This window comes from Loxodonta africana, chromosome 21 (genome assembly GCF_030014295.1).
Source record: "Loxodonta africana isolate mLoxAfr1 chromosome 21, mLoxAfr1.hap2, whole genome shotgun sequence".
NCBI lineage: Eukaryota > Metazoa > Chordata > Mammalia > Proboscidea > Elephantidae > Loxodonta > Loxodonta africana.
Window position 1 is genome coordinate 62,504,292 of NC_087362.1, and position 19,442 is coordinate 62,523,733.

Sequence of the window (19,442 nt, forward strand, 5' to 3'; positions counted from 1 at the left end):
AGCGGTGGCGAGGACTGTGGGACCAAGGCGACTGCAGGCCGGCCGAGGCTGAGGCAGGGCGAGCGGCCCGGACGGCCAGAGCTTGAGGGAGTGCGGAGCGGGCCAGTGGCGGCCTCTCAGAGGGGCCGGGGGCCGTGTCCCACCGCCACCTCGTGGCGGGGAGCGCCCGGGGCTGGGTGGGTCGAGCGCGCCCCGGGTCGTCTCCGCCTTGCTCCCTCTGCTCCCGCCTCTCCCGGCCCAGCAGCGCCTCAGCGTCCGCCCCCGGCTCCGCCCGCCGCCGCTCCTCCGCCGCCGCCGCAGCCCCTCACGGTAACGGTTGGTAACGGCCCGCGCGCGCCGCCCGCCGGGGGCTCGCGCCAGCCACGAGGGAGCGTCCGCGGCCCAGGCGTCCGCGCCCCGGAGGAGAGGTGAGCCCGGGGTCCCGCCGACCGCCGGCCCCACCGCACCGCGGCCCCCACCCCGCAGCGAACGCTCCCCGAGCGGCCGGGCTTCCGGCCCCTGGAACCAAGTCCGCGTCCTCGCGCGGGTCCGGTGGCCACGGTGGTGCCCGGCGCGCGACGGGACGGCCCGTGGGCGTGGGCTGCGTGGGTGCTCGCCGGGCGCCCCAGGTGTCACCGTCCCTCCGTCCACGCGCGACGGCTTTGCCCTGTCGGCTCTCGTGCAGGTTGTTGGTTTCTGCAATGGAGCCGTGGAGGTTTGTGCCACCGAGAATCTGAGCCTGTCACACAGACGCCCTCGTCGCAGCCTCCTGCCACTCTGGGCCTTATGGCTGCTTTAGTCTTTTTGTTGTTTTTTCTTTTATCTCTTCTTTTTGGTGTTGAGGACTGGAGAGAATCCTGCAAGATATTAAAGCATTTAGAATTTATAGTTCTGTTGCTGTGGTTGTCAGCTCCGCTCTACGTCAAATTTAAGACTCATTTCTTAAGGATGTCTCTATTTTCTGCTTTATTTGCACGTTGGTGGCTCTGCTGCTCGGCTGGCCGCGGCTGCCGGGCGTCTGACATAGAATTGTGTTAATATGTGAAAAGGAAGGGCTGATCATTCATTAGCAGGTAGACGGAGTTCAGATAGCATCTGGCCGATTTTCTCTGTTTTTATATGAAAGCTTTCACATTTTTGCTGATAAATACGAGGTTTTAACTTTTTATCTCGGTACTGGTGGCGACCCATTGCCCCCTCTCCCCATCCTTTTTCCCCTTCCTATTCATCAGCTTTTGCTTTGGGGAAGCTGCCTACTTGTTAGCAGTAGTTTCACAGGTCTCTTGTCGCTGAAGCTCTCTCTCCCCCATCAGAGGTAGAAGCTCTTCCCTTCCCTTCTGTCCCAAGTTACCAAGACGACTACTTTTTTTTTTTTCTCTTGCTTGCTATTGCATTTGTATCTTTCTGAATATTTTCACTTATGGTAGGGGTAGGTTTGCTCTGATTGCTTTTAACATAGGACATTCTTAAATTTCAGTTTTAAAGCTTCCTCAGGGTTTATTGATTTGTTCTGTTTGCAGGGATCCAGTTATGCATAGCTCATAAAATTTAAAGCTGCAAAATAAGATGCACAGCTTCATTGCTGAGACCTGGCTGCAGAGCTTGCTCTGCAAGTTTTGGCTGTACAGTTGTCATTGTTGAAATCGAGTGTAAAAGAGGTTATTTCAGCTTATTTAGCATAATAGCTGTTTACAGTTAAAACTTTAAAGACTCATAAAAGTAGGTCTGTTGTATTTTAAAGATGTCATCATTCTGGTGGGAGAGACACATCACCAGCACCAGGAAAGGCAACAGATTGCTTCTGTCATATCGCTGTGCTGTTTTGGAGTGTACTTAAAGGATTATGATTGATAAGGCTGCCTTGCCAGAGAGTGTTGACACAGGTGTGCGTCGTTATCTCAATTAAGATCCTGAGAAAGTGTTGTCTATAAAATGGTGACGTAAGAGGGACAGGATATTTTTGTACAGTTTTGCTTTGGGAGAATTTAACTGCACATGAAACCTATCTTTGAGCTTCGAGCTTTTGTGAGTACTTTGGCAGCGGAACTTTTACAGAGAAATGATAGTTTAGTGTTAAGTGTTCTGGCATGCACTGATGCTACTTGTGGCTTTTTGGCAATGCCTCGTGTCCCACTTTTTTGGGGCTCTACCTTCATGGAATTAAAAAAATGGTCCCTAATTTAGGAAGAAATGCATGAAACAGCAGGATATTATTATGCAAACATTTATTAGTGTTTAGAATAAATCTGTAGAGGAAGACATGCTTAATATGCAAAAATAGAAATATAATAAAGAGATAAATATGAGACATTTATACCACTTCATTTTGGGGGGAGGGGAGAGAAACAGTCTCCTAGAATGTTTTCATGGTCTAACACAATTTCTTTTTCATATCACCAAATACCTAGCTACAGTGTTGGTAGAATGCCTTGTTTTTATCTCCAAAAAAAGAAGAAAACAGTTTTATTTCTTCCAAAACATTGAGCAAGTGAAGATAATGCATTTAGTTTCTGATTCGTTTAAGGCTGTCATTATAGATAAGAATCATAACCTGAATGATCGCTGAAATATTACCCGCCTTCACTCCAAATCTTTGAATGCCAAAACAATAGCAGGACGGCTGCAGTTTGTTATAGTTCCTTTGGTTAACCTAGCACCTAAGACCCTTTAAACATAAGTATTGCATTAACCACCCCCCCCCCCCCCCACAGAGCTCATTATTTGCTGGAAGCTAGCTGTCCATCAGTATGCATATTAAGTGTGTGTGTGTTAATATGAGAACTCATTGTAGAAAGGAAATGAAAGTGGAGGAGGCAGTGGGCATGTGATCGGGGAAGCCGGGTGTGGAGCCCTAGCTCCTGCGTGAGTCCAAGGATAATTAGCTGGTTAGAATGACATGGTAAACTAGAATCAAAGAAAGATTTATTTGGATTTGTTTGCTGAAACTAAAACAAGAGCATTAATTTTGAGATAATTGCTTTACTCAGCATCCAACTCCACCATCGATTTTTTTTTTTTTTTTCCCTCCTGGAAGCTAGGAGCAGCACCCCTATGCTGTTATCCATGTGTTATTTTCAAATTTGATACACTGTGTTAAAAGAGATGAAATAGGAGCATTAACTAATTACCTATCATCCATTTTAATGAACAACACCAGCAACTTATTAATATATTTTTATGTTATAAAAATCCTAGGAAAATTTTAAAGGTTCTTCAGTTGAGGCTGTGGACGTCAGGGATATCACGTAATCCTGAGTGAATTAAATACATTCTTCAAAACAGATTATGAAAACAGTATCATACTTTTGAGTAATGTTTTAATTCAGACAGCACAGCCTGTTTTGAGTTGTGACTATCTCAATGTCTTTGCATTTTTTACTTCAATTTCTACATTGTGTTGACTTCTGTGCCTTTAGCATCTTTTTGGTATATCTGTTAGGTATTCGTAGAAAATAATTGTTCTTAATAAAATAACAGCTGATTCAACTCCAAGAGCATGTAAAAGCTAGGAATTATTTTTTTCTCATTCAATAATAACTGGTTTGTTTTCCCAGCGTTCCTCTGAAGTGTGTTAGTGATGAGTTATTTCTGCATAAATCTGCAGTGTTTTTATGGCTGTATTATACCTAAGCACCAATTGAGCTTGGCAAATTAACTTAGAAGCTTCAAAATTGAAACCCAGTCTATTGTAATGTAGTTTGAGTTTAAGTCTTTATTAGTAAGGGTGCACCTAACATTTGTTCAGGAAAAGGCAATAGAATTTTCTCCTGCAGTTGTCATTTGTGTAATCCATTTTTCTAGCCTTTTCTTGGGCTAATGATATTCCACACCTTGGTAGAGTTTTTATTTGTTTATGTGCCATAATATGGAATGATACCTTGGAGAAAATGAGATTAGATATTCATAGATAATATCCCCTGAAGTATTTAACTAGTCTTCCGTGTTTTCTTAAACAGAATCCTTTTCATTTTCTGTGCAGGTGATAAGTATGATGCTTTCGAAATACACTCGTATGGTTTCGGCCAAGTTCACTTCTAAACTATGGCGTTCCTCCAGATGTTGGCTGGAATTTGTCCTTGCACATCCCCAGCCGCATCTGCAAGTGTCTGCCTGCATGCGGTCTGCTTGTGTGCGGAGTAAACCAGAAATAGCCACAGTGCTGATTTGACTAAAGCATTTATGGTACTAATGGGGGCTAAGGACAGAATGTGGAGAATGTCACATGAGACATTAGATTATTAAAATTTGACTAATGCGTTAAACAAGGGTACAGTAAACAGAATATTTTTGATTCATGAAATTACACTAAATTTATTTTTACTGATATCATTGGATAATGAAATTTATACTCATTACTTTCATAAAAATCAAGACTACCCATTCTAATATTTAATAGAGATAGAATTACTATTTTAAAGGACGTAATCCGTTTACACAGAATCTCAGCTTTTGATTATATTAATTACCTGGTTCTTTTAAGAATAAATTCAGTGAGAGATCGACTCTAGCCACGGATGCCAAACTCTTAATGACAAAGAGTAGACAGGTGTGCAGTACAACTTGTCGTTTCTAATCAGAATGGGCCTAACAAATACATGCAAATCAGAAAAGCTACGAGGAGGAATTATTTTGCAGAATATTTGTGTTGTTTAGTATGCAGGGCAAGGAACTGGACTTGGTGATAGAGAACATTTAAGTAGAAAAGACGATTGTATGACAAAAAGGGTAACGATCAGCTCATTTTATAGAAGGCTGCTATAGTTAGTATTGCCTCTTCTAGAGCAGGTTCTTCTCTGTGAATACTTTCAAAGGTATTAAAGTGGTATTCAACATAATTAATGTATACATAGTTAACATAACTAATGTATGCATAATTGCTTTTAAATAACAAATTTGTATTCCCCTATGGCTGATTGGATCCTAAGGAGATGGGGTTTCAGGTATGACCATTGCAGCAAGTTGAAACACAACACAAATATAAAGAAAATGTCAAGTGAGCAATCTGATGCCTCTTTCATTACCTTTTCACCTTAGTGGTTTTTTTGTTTGTTTGTTTTTAACCCTGTGTAAACTGTAAACTTGTTGAGTTGAAAAGACAAGAGGGCCATTTTTTTTTCTTTCTTTCCTAAGGATAAATACAGGAAGAATCTAAACATATATGCAGATTGGTTAAGTTTTATATCTCTTGTTAATATTGCTTGAGTTACAAGTCTGTTGTCAGCCAAAACGTGTTATTAAGATGTACATTTCATATATTTTAAAGGTTTTCAGGTATATTAAAACTAGTACTCCTTGTATACATGATAGATATTAGGGGTTTCCCCCACTCTTTTGGAAATATGAAAAACATACCCATTCGGCAGTAATAGGTCACGGTTGATTAATTGAGAAGGTTGTACTAAATGTTTTCTAGTGGAAATAGCTAAAGAATATGCTTTTTGAGATATATTTCAGTCAGGAATAAAATCAATTGAAGTATTGGTAATTAAATTGTAATTCCATAAAGGAAGGAAGTGGTGGAAAAGGTGAAGCTAACTGTGGCTGTTTTTCTCTTTAAGAGTCTACTTTCCATAGTGGAGCTACTGTACTGGCTGCTGGAGTGAAGATTCTGAAGTTAGGGAGGTAATATTATCTCTTTTAAAATAATACTTTCCTCTCTAGTTCTGAGACTTTATTACATATAAGAACTTTATCCAGTAGACAGCAATTGCTTCAAATTTTGGATGTGGAAACTTAGACTTTCCTCTGTTAAGCTTTTGAGCCTGCTTCTTCTAGGGCTCTGGGCAGCATTGGGGTAGCTGAGAAATACCGTTTAGGCATACTCAGCATCCTTAACATAGCTGCTTTCTGAGCATTAGTTCTGTGATGGTGTCCCCCACAGTTCTAGTAGATGTCATTTTAGTTTGTGGCTAAGACATGTGTTCCTTTAGCATGCTGCTTAACTGTCCTCATTTACCTCCCAGTTCTTTGTTGCCTTCACTTGGGGAATGTGTTCTGTGCAGGGTGATTTCCTACCAGCCACAACCCAGCCCTGAGTGGAAGACTTGGTGGTTGACAACTGGTCCCAGAGCTCAGCCAAGGAGCTAGTTGGGCCCTCCCAGGGACACTCGAGTGTTCTGGAGGCCAGGAGCTCACACACATGAGTTCCTTCCTGGGTGAGAGCTTTAGGTCCCTTTCCGTTTTCCTTTTAATCCCAGGCCATGGGTAATATTTTCCTTTTTCTCCGGCTAGGTTGGCTTACTGCTTGCTTTGCAGCTGTTGCAGGGATTCACATGGAATGGAATCCCTAACTGTTTTATTCTGGATGATGTCTTTGATAATTTACTCATGTGCTTTTCCATTTTCAAAAACCTGAGTTTGGTGTTAGAGAATCAATTTAAGATTCTGGAAGAACAAAAATTTGTATTCAATTTGTGTCTGTAAGGAAAGCTGTCTTCTGATGCTGTGTTGCCACATTGACTATGCAGGTTAAGTTAAAAAGAGAGTAAAACTCTTTTTTAAAAAAAGACCAATTACTGTGTCTGAGGATGTTTATGTAGGCTTAAAGGGTGCAATGGTATTTATACCTACTTGTTTTCTTTTTAAGAAAAATTGCATACTTTTCTAATCATCAAAAATGTCTGCCTCCTGAACTATATCTGTGGGGAAATATTATCAGAACTATACAGGGCTTCATGGTGTCGACTTGTATAATTAGGAATAGGTAAGAAATGTGGTAGCTAAAATTGATTGCTTCCGTTAAAGGAACTAGTGTGCATTTAAAACAGAAACCTTCAGGAAAAAGACTTTAATCTTTAAATAGAATTTTTGGTTAACATGACAGGGAGGGGAAATATTCCAATCTCAGATTCCTTGTGCCTATATAGAGGTTGTAAGCACCTGAGGAAGCCATTAAAATGTAATCTAGAAAAAAATGTTGAAATCAAAGTGATTACTTAGAAAGCAGTTTACTTTTGCAAAACAATTCAGTGTTATAGAGCCTTGATCAGCGTTTACACTGTATGTCCTTGGCAGCCTATTCCTCTGGCTTTGAAAGTATCAGTTTTTATACAGCTTGTGTGTGGAACGCTGGGGTATATTTGAATTGACTAGGTCTTGCTGGTCATCTTAAAACCTGCTCCAGTGTTACAAAGTTGAAATGTAATATTTATTAAAAGCAGGAAGGTATAAAATTTAATACCTGGGCAACTGAGACCTTTAAACCTAGTCTAAAAGTATGATCTTGACATCTGTGGCAGCATTTCTGTCTTTGTCAGATAGATACAATTATGGATAGTCTACGATCCAAATGTCTGATTTTTTTTAATTCTGAAATTTTCTTCTCTACAGTGGACCTTTAAAGTAAAGGATATGCAGGCTTTTGAGAGTAGAATTTGAAGTCATGGGCTAATTTTCTAAGCGTCAGTACATAGAGAAGCAGCGTTGATGAATTTAGAACTGTGGAAGGGGGCAGGTGAGAGTGTTTCCAGTTGGTGTTTACTAATGCAGCAACCGTCTAAATTAAACGTTTGTTAACATAATAGCGGTGGCATTTTCTTCTCCTCCTCCTTGTGGTTTTGTCCAACTAGATGTTACAGTGGCAGTTGCACCGACTGTTAAGTGTTTAAATGATGACACCATTATGTGAAGTGATTTTGAAATGAGAGATTCCAGCCAAGAATTACATCTGCTCCCATCTCCTTCAAATCATACTCTCTGGCAGTACAGATTATGATTGATTTGTTTGTGACAGATTGCAGGAAACAGTCATTGATTTTTCAGTATTTTACCTTAAAATTATTTACAGTTGTAACCATGGGGAGGTATTTCCATGGGCTGTCAGCCCCTGAAAGACTAGGATAATATTCCCTGCTCTCTGACAAGACAAATTACCTGTAATGAGTGCAGTAGCTGAAGGGTATACTTTTATTTTAAAATATGTCAATAACCCCAGTGACTAAACGAATATTGATTTAGCATAATGAAGCCTGAGTAATGTGAAAATGAGCTTTTTCAAGGGGCATGGTAAAGACTTTCTTTTTAGCTGGTTGCAAGAAGCTTTTCATTCTTTTCAGCTAGCTAGCTACTAGCGATATGGAGTCTTATAAGCAAACCATCAGGAATGATAGCATCCTGTTTGTAATAACCAGGATCCAAATATTTTGTCCTTGCTTTTAACAGTTCTTTTTCAAATCTTATTTTGAGTCTTACTTTTAGTCCTAGAATAGTTATTGATTTGTTTGATGTTTTCTTTATCGACTTAATGTTTCCACAATTTCAATACATTTTCATTGGAACCACCAGTAATGAATATTAAAATAAAAATAGCTATACAATCATTTGTAGGTGACATTAATTATCTTAAGGCATTTCGAATTTAGTTGTAGTATTTAAAGTGCCATATTTTATGGCAGACTAAGTCTCAGTCTCTGGCCATTGGGGAATATTCACTGGGAATGAAGATTAATTTACTTAAGTCCTGATTTTTTTTAGGCATCAGTGCATGTTTTCAGTTTTGTCAGACTTTCCCCCCTTTTTTTATGTAATTCGCAACTTCTTATGGATTAAGATCCCAACTCGTAGGGGCTCTTAGGCAGGAATGATAGTAGAGAAGTATGTGCTTTTAGGTTTGTAGTCCATCAAGGAGTCTGAAGGTTTCATGCCTGAGGAGGTGGCCCTGTATCTGATATGGTAAGGAGAAAACACAGTAAACAATGGCCGTAATATATAGCAGAAAAGTAAGTATTTGAGCAAAATGTCAAACTGATATTTCATGGGAACCTAACTCAATTTATGGCAACTAATAGTAATAAAAGCTTATTAAAAGCAATATGTAGAGTCCTTTTAGAAATTAAAAATGAGTTAGGATTTAAGGAACATTCTTATGGCTCTTTGTGGGTGCCCTTCTCTTCTACCCTGGCATTGGAAACGTTGCAATCAAATGGAAAATACAAACATATCTTTTAACGGAAAAAAGAATAGACTCTAGGATACAGAGTTATCATTTTATTTTCTCCCCGAGTTTGCCGAAGGGCATGGTACAGATGATCTCTGTCACTTGTCTTAGTTGTGTCCTGCAGCAAACTGGTGCTTTATAAAATACCGGACCTGTGATTTCATATACTGGAAGTTTTCATTTCTACATAGTCGCCCTCTGATTCCTTTTTTTCTATGAAAGGACCTTGAATTGTAGAAATATGAGTTTGCACCATCATGCTGTAGAAACTGGTGGCCCAGATTCTTCAACTATTAATTTGGGTCATAGTTTTTTTTTTTTTTAGAATTGCTTATATCTTCCAGGAAAAAAAAAAATGGATATAATGGTGTTTTAAATAAAGCAAAATAAAATATGTTTTCTTCAGGCAAGTCTATGCTAAGAAAAATATCTTTATGATTGTTTGCTTAATTTTGGAATAAAATAATGTGTTATAGTCAGCGCCTCTGACCCGTTCATGTAATTTGAACTTGCATGTTTATCTTACAGTACATGTGTAGAAATGTTTTTAGGAATTAAATTTAAAAAATATGTAGATAAATTTTTTTTTTTTTTACTGTGCCCTTCACTATTTCTTTTCTCCCCTTAGGGAAAAAAAATGTCCCACCTAGGGTTGATTAAAACATTTGTTTTCAAAAAGAAGAAAAATCTTTCTTGTATTTGTATCTATTAAGATAAACAGTTTACTTTGATACGGTACATACCAATCTACTTAGTTTATTTTTTTTTTTCCAGAATTCATTTTACTGTGTTCAGTCTGACCTTCTATGACAGCTTAACATAGGAACAAATTAGCATATAATTCTATTTTCCATGTGACCTTGACCAATTGCAGAATTTCACCACCATTTTGGGGGGGCAATTTTTTTTATATAGCTTGAAGCGTTTGCGAATGTTCAGTGTATCCTGGCTAACGTGTCATCTAAAATGTTTTTAAAGAAAGCAGTTACAGGAAACACTTCACCCCATTACTAAGTTATTAAAAAAAAAAAAAAAAAAAAGTTATTAAAGCACCTCTTAAAGGTAGCATTTTTGATTAGTATGCATAAATGATTAGTGACTTGTCTTCTCTCAATCATAAAGCAGCATGGCAAACAAAGTTAAGTGCAGTCATTAAGGTGTATCATATTTGGGACTGATGGTGACAGTGATCATGACAACTAAGTGGATTTTTTTTTTTTTCTTTTAGATTCAGCCTTCAGTCTTTGAGACTTCCTGTGGTCTGTTTCAGTCTAGATGCAAAGTCTTACCATCCTCACTTCTAAGGAACATTCTGGTGCACTTCTTCTGACAGATTTGTTCGTTCTTCTGGCAGCCCATGGTATATTCAGTTTTCTTCGCCAGCACCATAAGTCAAATGTGTCAATTCTTCGATCTTCCTTTTTTATTGTCCAACTTTCACATGCACACGAGGTGATTAAAAACATTATGTCCTGGGTCAGACATACCTTAATCCTCAAGGTGATAGCTTTGCTTTTTAAAATTTTAAAGCGGTCTTTTGCAGCGGATTTGCCCAATGCAGTACGTCTTCTCATTTCTTGACTGCTGTTTCCATGAACATTAATTGTTGATCCAAGTAAAATGAAATCCTTGACAACTTCAATTTTTTCTCTGGTTGTTATGACATTGCTTATTGGTCCAGTTGTGAGGATTTTTGTTTTCTTTATGTTCAGGTGTAATCCATATTGAAGGTTGTAGACTTTGAGCTTCATCAGTAAGTGCTTCAAGTGCTCTTCACTTTTGGCAAGCAAGGCCGTGTCATCTGCATATTGCAGATTCTTTATGAGACATCCTCTAGTACCGATGTCAAGCTCTTCTTCATATAGTCAAGCTTCTCATTGTTTGCTCAGCGTACAGGTTGAATAAGTATGGTGAACAGATACAACTCTGGCACACACCCTTTCATGATTTTAAACCATGCAGTATCCCCTTTTTATGTTGAAATGACAGCAGCCTGAGGGAGAGCATAGACACCCCAAACCCCATCTGTCTTCACCCCCACTTCCTAAATGATCTTCCTAAAATAGGGAGCTAATGATGTCCTGCTACCGTTTCAGCTCTTTGGAGACATCCTCCTGCCTAGCACCTCATCACTCCTCAGCCCCATTCACAAGGCCTCGCACCTCCTGACTTCAGCAGACTCCTCCAGTCCACTGGCTGGTTTTCTAGAGTAAAGCACCATGTACACTGGCCACCCCCATGCTAGGTGTCTGCTGCCTCCTCCAGCTAGAAGGCCCTCCTTCCTCTCACCCGTTTCTGGTGAAATCCCCCTGTATCCTTTACCATCTTCCTCGTCAAAGCTTTGCGGAACTCGGTGTCAGACACACAGGGCCGGCTTGGGATCCCCATCAGTGCTGAGTGAGTGTAGAGCTGGAAAGGGCATTTATCAATTCAGCCACTCCTCTGCCCGGAGTCTTCATCAGGTATCTCACAACTAGAAATGGTTATGACCTTTAGACCATTAACCAGTTGCCATCAAGTCGATTCTGACTCATGGCAACCCGTATATGTGTCAGAGTAGAACGATTCTCCATAGGATTTTTGATGGCTGTTTTTTCTGAAGTAGGTTGCCAGGCCTTTCTTCCAGGTGTCTACCAGTGAACTCAAACCTCCAATCTTTCAATGAGCAGCTGAGCGTGTTAGCCATTTGTACCACCCAGGGACTTTTGGGCCATTAGGTAGAGGTAATTGCCAAATCCACCATCCATCTCTTGGTCTGCCATTCGGTGGTGGCCTGCATGTTGCTATGATGCTGGAAGTTATGCCGCCAGTGTTTCAAGTATTGGCAGGGTCATTCATGGTGGATACGTTTCAGAGGAGCATCTAGACTAATGTAGACTAGGAAGAAAGGCCTGGCAACCTACATCTGAAAATTAACCTACAGAAACCTTGTGGGATCACAACAGAATATTGTCCGACTTGCTTGCTTTGGGCAAGTCATTAGGAGGGATCAATCACTAGAGGAGGATATCATGCTTGGTGAAATAGAGAGCCAACCAGGGTGTGGGAGACCCTCGGTGTGATGGATTTGGCACAGTAGTCGCAAAGATGGACTCAAACATTCTGATGATTGTGAGGATGACTTAGGACTGGGCAGCATTTCATTCTGTTGTCACCATGAATTGGAACTGACTGTACAGTTGCTAAGAACAACAAAAACAATTGCAGAGTAACACTAAAATCAGCATCTGGACATCTCGGGACTGGGAGAGAACAGAACAGAGGCTGTTTAAGGTTGGAAGTGGGCGAAAGTGGCTTCCCAAGATGGAGGCAGCTTGCCTGGGATCCCCATCCTTCCCAGAGGAGGAGAGACAGTCTAAAACAATGATTGGCAAACTTTTTCCATAAAAGGCCAGAGAGTAAGTATCTTAGGCTTTGTGGGCCAGGTGGTCTTTGTTGCAACTACTCAGATTTGCTGTTGCAGCATGAAAGTAGCCATAGACAAATGGGCACAACTCTTTTCCGATAAAACTTTATTTACAAAAACCAGCCCTGCTCTAAAGGGGATGAAACGTTCCCCTTCTTCTGCCCTATCTCTAAACAGCCTTTCAGAGCCCTCTCTAGGCTTACCTTTAGAATTTCTGAATCCTGAACCTTTTCTCCACCCAAAATGGGGTAACAGTGAATAATCTGGCTCCATTTATCCATCAGTTACAGAGGCCCGAAATGCCCTTTACTGATGGAGTGGAAGTTGTACATGCTGAGCCCTGTGTGTTTGTAAAATTAATCTTTAACCCAGGTTATAATGAGCTAGAACGTGAGATTCTTACAGTGAAACTCTTTGGGAACTAAAACCTTGTCATAAGATGATTGTGTAATGTCAGCAGTGCCCCGGCTCTGTTTTGGTTGGCTGTGTGAATTTTGAACCCAGAAAGTCAAGTTTAGCTTCTGTCGTAAGCTAAGGTAAGGATACCTATATCCTTGGTCTGGGTATCCTGGATATACCAGGATCCTCAGCCTATGGGGAAAAAATGCAGAGGTTACTCATATCTTTGAGTTGATAGAGTGGCAGACAGTATACAAAAAAACCAAACCAAACCAGTCCCGTCGAGTCGATTCCGACTCATAGCGACCCTATAGGACGGAGTAGAACTGCCCCATAGAGTTTCCAAGGAGCACCTGGCGGATTCGAACTGCCGACCCTTTGGTTAGCAGCTGTAGCACTTAACCACTATGCCACCAGGGTTTCCTGGCAGGCAGTATAGCAATGCATAAATTAAGCCAGTGGACATTAAAGGCAGGCATGCTTGCTTCCATGGTGATATACTCTATAATAAATGCCCAGACAGAATAGCCATGTAAATTAAAATCTAAAGCAATAGAGTCCCTAGAACCCTGACATAACCAGCACCAAGGGAATAAGGTGAAGGAGGCCTGTTAACAATACTGTTGCTCTCTGTCACCTCCTTCTGCTCCTGAGGGGCTCTGTGGAGGCCATCTTGCCACCCTGTTTCCCCAGAGCCACAAATCAGGACGTCTTTTGTCGGCCTGACTGAGCAGGACCACCTAGGAGTGAAGTCAATGCCAGGGGAGCTGCGAGTCTGGGCCTCTGACTTTGTCTTCCTCGCCTCCTGGTGCTATTTCGAGGGTCTTCAGATTAGCCACAGTCTCCTACTCTGAAAGCCAACCAGAATGGGACATTATTCACCCAGCCGCTCTGACCCCGAGATGCAGTTAACATCAATGTGTGCGTTATAGCCTTCAGTGGGTGGTTTCGTTTAAAATCCCAAGACACTTCCCTCTCTCTTTCCTTGTGCCTTAGATCTCTAAAACCCCAAGAAACGTGGATGATATTCCTGGTATCTCACATCTTTTATTTATATGATGTCCAAACAACTTGTAGGTTGTATTTCAGTTCGGCAATTTATTGAGCACCTACTAATTAATGGGTCTTTGCAATGTAAAATTGAATAAGAATGATGTAGAATATTGATCATCACACAAACACACAAGCTGGATTTGTCTCCTACAACCTTTTCTCATGTGAGCAGAAAACCCCCGTTGCTGTCAAGTCAATTCTGACTCGTAGCAACCCTGTAGTACAGAGTAGAACTGCCCCATAGGATTTCCAAGGAGTGGCTGGTGGACTCAAATGCTGACCTTTTGGTTAGCAGCCACAGCTCTCAACCACTGAGGCACCAGGGCTCCTCCTGTGAGCATAGTTCATTAATTATATTTTATCAAAAAAGGTGTAAGTTAGCAATTCTATACCTCTTTCCTCACCATTTGCCTTTGGATATTTAGTTTTGCATTTTGAAAATCCGTTTTGAATAAATTTATTGTCAGTTTTGAAGAGGACTAGTTTATCTTCGTTTATTCTAATGTTATGTACTTTTATGCGTGAATTATTTACTGTGTGTTTGGTTCTTGGCCTATTTTATTTGTCATTTTATGACATAAGTATTTTCAGTGGAGACACTTAGGCTAAACTATATTTATTTATACCACAGTACATTAACCATAAAACTATCTTACTACAGTAAAACCATGGCAATCTGGAAACCTCAGGGGATGGATTATTCAAGACAGCCAAGTTTTAAGAATTAACATTAACTCTTTGTAGTGGAAATCTTTCTAAAATAGATCATACCTTTTTCTCTTATCTTGCCAATAATATATGGAGTTTCATTTAACTTTGATAATAACTCGAGGGTCATCAGTAAGAATTGCCCTATAACTCAGCTCTCACTAAAGGACTTGGGGTATTTTTTTGTTTTTTTAAGTTCTCATTGGCATTTTTTAAAACATGGATGTTTCTTTAATTGCTCTCAGCTGTATTTCTCACTCGCTTACTTGTGGTCCTTCTTCTGCCCTTCAGACTGTGCTTTTGCACGTCTGTGGACTCAGGAATCTTAACCGAGCATGTTGGAATACAGGAGGGCAAGAGAAAGGGCTTCCAAGGCCACCTAATGGGTCAGAGACCACTTTTGAGTATGAGTTTGGAAGCAGCTCTTAGCTACCTGCAAACTGTTATTTGCTGCTGTTTGGATTTCTCTGTAATAGCCAGTTGGGTGGTAAGATCGGGGAGGTCTGCCCTAACTCCCTCCTCACCATTGTCCTCTGTTTCCAAAATCTTTGTAGAGACCCTGATTCCAGCTAGCACGGGGAGGCACTGAGCCTTAGATGTGGGGACTAAGGCAGTTAGCTGAACCTGCCTTGGAAAAGAAAATCAGGTTTAAAACAGGCCTCATTTTAAGTTCGTAGTTTATTAAACAATACCTATATTGTGAGAAGAGAGTCCCTAGGCAGTGTAAACAGTTAAGATGCTCAGCTGCTAACCAAAAGGTTGGCAGTTCAGGTCCACCCAGAAGAGCCTGGGAAGGAAGATCTGGTGATCTGCTTCTAAAAAATCAGCCATCGAAAACCCTGTGGAGCACAGTTCTCTCACACACATGGGGCTGCCATGAGTCGGAATCGAACCCATGGCAACTAGTGAACTGGTAGTGGTGGAGATTGTGGTAGTATACTTTTAGTTCACTTTCTCCTCTACATCCCAGGCCTTTTTTTTTTTTTTTTTCTTTTCATTTTTTATAAAATGCTGAAAGTGTTTTATTTTGGCTTAAGATTCATTGAGACTACAGCTAGAGCTTTAGTTTTAAGAAGCATCTCTAGCTAGAACCACTGAGTCCCTAATGATTCTAATCCTCATCTTTTTGCTATATACATCATTATGGAGGTGTCACATACGTTCTTTACTTTAGGTACGATAACAGAATGAAAAATACTTTGTTCAAGCTGCTGGCAGAGGAACATCAGACCTGGAAGCCTTGATTATCTTACATTTACATGGTGCTTCATAGTTTATCCAGCATTTTCGTCACGTTTTCTCATTTGATCTTCAGAACGACACAGGGATTATGTTGTCCCCCATGTCAGAGGCAGGAGACCAGAGGTGCAGAGGTGTCGAGTGACTTCCTCAAGGTCACATTACCATTCGTGCGCTCGGACTGAGCCCAGATTCTGTACTTCCAAGACCAGTGGGGTTTTCCCCACTAGCTCTTAAGTAAAAGTATTGGTTGAGTGATAGGCGAGGCTCAGCTCTGAACATGTAGATTGGGGTCGCTAACCCCAATGAGTACATGAAGTGTCAGATCACACAGAGGAAGAGAAAAAGGAATCGGAAAGAGGCCATGTCATCCTCAACTAGCCATTGTCCTGCTGCTGCCAGATGGGGGGTCAAGACTGCCCATTTGGGATTGGACGACCAGCCCATCATTGGAGTTCAATAATTTGGGGACCTTGGACTAAACATGAGGAGCCCTGGTGGTGCAGAGGTTAAGCGCCCAGCTGCTAACTGAAAGTCAGTGGTTTGAACCCACCAGCCAATCTGCAGGAGAAAGATGTGGCAGTCTGCTTCCATAAACATTTATAATTTATAGCCTTGGAAACCGTATAGGGCAGTTCTACTTTGTCCTGTGGAGTCACTATGAGTCGGAATCTACTCAATGGCAACAAGCTTGGTTTTTTGGTTTTGGTTTGGACTAAACATAATGGCTTTAATTATTATAATTAATAATCTTTCAGTATTTTAGAGAACCAAGTATTGTTTTTTTTTTTTTTTTGGCCACATATTAGTAGTCAGTTAATAAAATTATTTTCACAACTAGGTACTTAAATGTGTTAGCATAAATTCTGACATATTTCTTAATACAAACAGTATCTGTACCATTTGTATCCAAAGTACAAGTTTCCTTTATTCTTACCTTTTGATTTTAAAATGTAGCTGCTGTTTGGGCAGGAAAAAACGTAGTCTTTGGCAAAAATAAATTTGTTTCACTCAATTTAGCGTATCTCTTACAGATTTTACTGTGGCTACTTGTCTTAAGGGTTGTTAATGAGAAGATAATCAAGCCAGTGTTTTGAAGGTCTGAAAGTCTAGTAAATTGTTACATTCCACATAGAATAATACTTAACATAACATGTAAACAAATTTATCTTTTCCTTTTCATTTATATTTATGTGTATGTATTTGACTAGGAAGTCAGCTAAACTCTAGAAATTCTCAAAGTCTGAGTTATCTAATTTTAGGTTTGTGGGTTTTGTTTTTTTTTTTTAATCAGAAAGGCAGGCAGATCTATTTATACTAACAGGCTGGTCCTGTCAAGTTAATCATGTAACTAAAATTGATTTCTTGAAAATGTTACCAAAATCTTAGAAATATTAAAGACTTAAACCCTAAAAATTGGTATGGAAATCATCAAATTTTCCTTATTATTTTTTCCCTTCTCTCCCAGAGTGATTAATTTCACTTTCTGCGTCTTATTCCATGAACCGTAATGCTTTCGTTGAGGTTCCTAATTCAGTGAAACCTGTTTAGGGGATCATCTCTGCTAGGAAGACAGCTGCGGCAAAGGCAGCCACTTTCTAAGCATGGATTTTAGATTATGGCCAATCAAGCCCCCGTGCTGGAAGAACACCTGTCAGAGATGTTTTTCTACAAGGAGATGGTCCCTTTAATCAGCTTTCATTGTAGTTCAGAAGAAGGTTCATTGTAAAATGTGGATAAGACGGCGGCATCTGCTTTTACGGTTCATCCTCACAATGCTTTGCAGCTGAAACACTAGTTCAGCGCTTCTTTATGACACTGTTGTATGGTAGAGCGAGAAACTGCAACAGCGTGTGTAAAATGGAAACGGACTTTTCCAGGCATTTGCATCGTCACTTTGTCTTGCGAAGGAAAGCTAAAAACTTATTTTTGAACTCCTTGGTGTGAATGTAATTAATGATAAAATTTCTTGTGGGCAAACTTATAAAACATTTAAGCTAAATTGTGAAATCATGTAATGCAACCCAGGAAACTTTCCTCCGCTGAAATTTGTTGCTTTTATCTATGAGCAATGCAATGTGTTATTGATACTGACTGGTGTTTAGAGAAACTACACTTGACTTTCAACTCTGCTCTAATTAGAGTCACCATTAAGTACATAAAACACAGGTACTTTCTCACATCTGCAGACTCTGTTGAGTGTAACTATTAGAAGACAAACTTCATTTTGCAAACGGTAATATAATGGTATAACAGTGCACAGACCAGAATATCAGTTAATTTTCAAAACATTTTATTCTACACCAATTAGCACAGGTCCTGGAGGGCAAAATGACAAGAGGTTACTCGTTCAGTATGTATTTAATTAATTGAAAAATGCTCAAATTGCTTTTACAGTTGTTATTAAAAAGTAGAATCAGCGTTGCCAGTGCTCAACCATAATTGGCACCCCAGGGAATTAAATATTTATCATTAGTAATGTAACAGCACTTAGGACACAAATTTCTATTTTCGTAATGAAAGCTGTACACTGTGAGCGCAAGCGGCTGAAACGACAGCTGTGACAAGTGAAACGGCCTGGGATATTTCAATGAGACACCTCATTGGACAGCAAGCCGTACCGCGTTACTCGTTTGTAAGGGATCTGCAAGTTTAATTCCCAATAGAAGCCCGTTACCCAAGTATTTAGATTCCTAATTGCGTGCAGGAGGAACAGTTGGGCAAATGTCTTGCCGTCAGTGGCTTGAAATGTACGTGCTTTCTAAATAAACCTATGGAAGTTCATGCCTTTGTCAATTTAAAAATAGCAGGACTGTCAGAAAATAAAGATCTTGTTGTTTTAAGTTTAATTACATTTTAAGCATAAGTGCTTTCAGTACTGCAACGAGAAAAGTTGGATCTTGGGCTCTAATGAGCTGCAGTAGTAGACGGCTAGAGACCCTGAGGGATTCACTCCGTAAATTAACTGGATAAAAGTACTTGTTTAGGATATCGTTGATGGCTGAGCTGTTCTTCAAACCCAGTTATAGAGCTGTCTCTCACTCCTGTTTTCATTCTAAACAGGCCCTGTAGAGCCTTTAACAGCCGCCTGTTACAACTATTCAGCTTGTCAGAGTGTATTCTGTTATTCCACTAATAACTAGTATAGAACCTTGTATTTGACTTCGTTTCTCGTTTTCAGAGGGGATCAGGTTGATAAACACAACTGGGGCCCAGGTTGGCCTTATTTTAATTTGTTTCTGTCATCTAAGTAATATTGAAGGCCCGTGGTTTGAATTTTGCCAGCCTTACTTTCCTGGGGATGAAAAAGTTACAAAACATTAAGTCAGTCATGCACTGCATAAATGTCCGTTAGGGCAGCGTCAGACCACATATCTGTCCGTGGTCACATAAGGTATCCTAGTCAGGGGGCAGGACATAACCGGGTGTAGCGAAGGCAACAGCTTTCCGCATGTAATGCGTGTATCTCGTGTCTCTTGTATACGGAGCGATTGCACTGCCGAGCGTATAAGGGTACACTACGTATATAACCTATAGTACATATGTCTTTTTTTTTTAATATTGTGAAAATATACCCACCGAAACATTCACCAGCATAACAGCTTCCACATTTACAATTCCATGACATTGATCATATTTTTCATGTTGTGTCACCACTGTCTCTCTCCTTTTCCAAAAATTTCCACCACTGTTAACATAACTTGGTGTCCCCAAAGACTCCCC

General features: G+C 40.3%; 1 long non-coding RNA gene across 3 annotated transcripts in view; it reads left to right on the forward strand.

Moving 5' to 3' along the window:
* Window positions 1-303: 303 nt before the first annotated feature.
* Window positions 304-19,442, forward strand: part of LOC104846458 (uncharacterized) — a 41,446-nt gene continuing 22,307 nt past the window's right edge. For 2 of the 3 annotated variants that reach the window (XR_775903.3, XR_002787303.2), the window contains exons 1-2: window positions 304-407; window positions 5,538-5,601. This is a non-coding gene — a long non-coding RNA (uncharacterized LOC104846458). Of the gene's footprint in view, window positions 408-5,537; window positions 5,602-10,142; window positions 10,275-19,442 lie in introns of all 3 variants that reach the window. The other variant, XR_010318896.1, reaches the window with a different exon arrangement.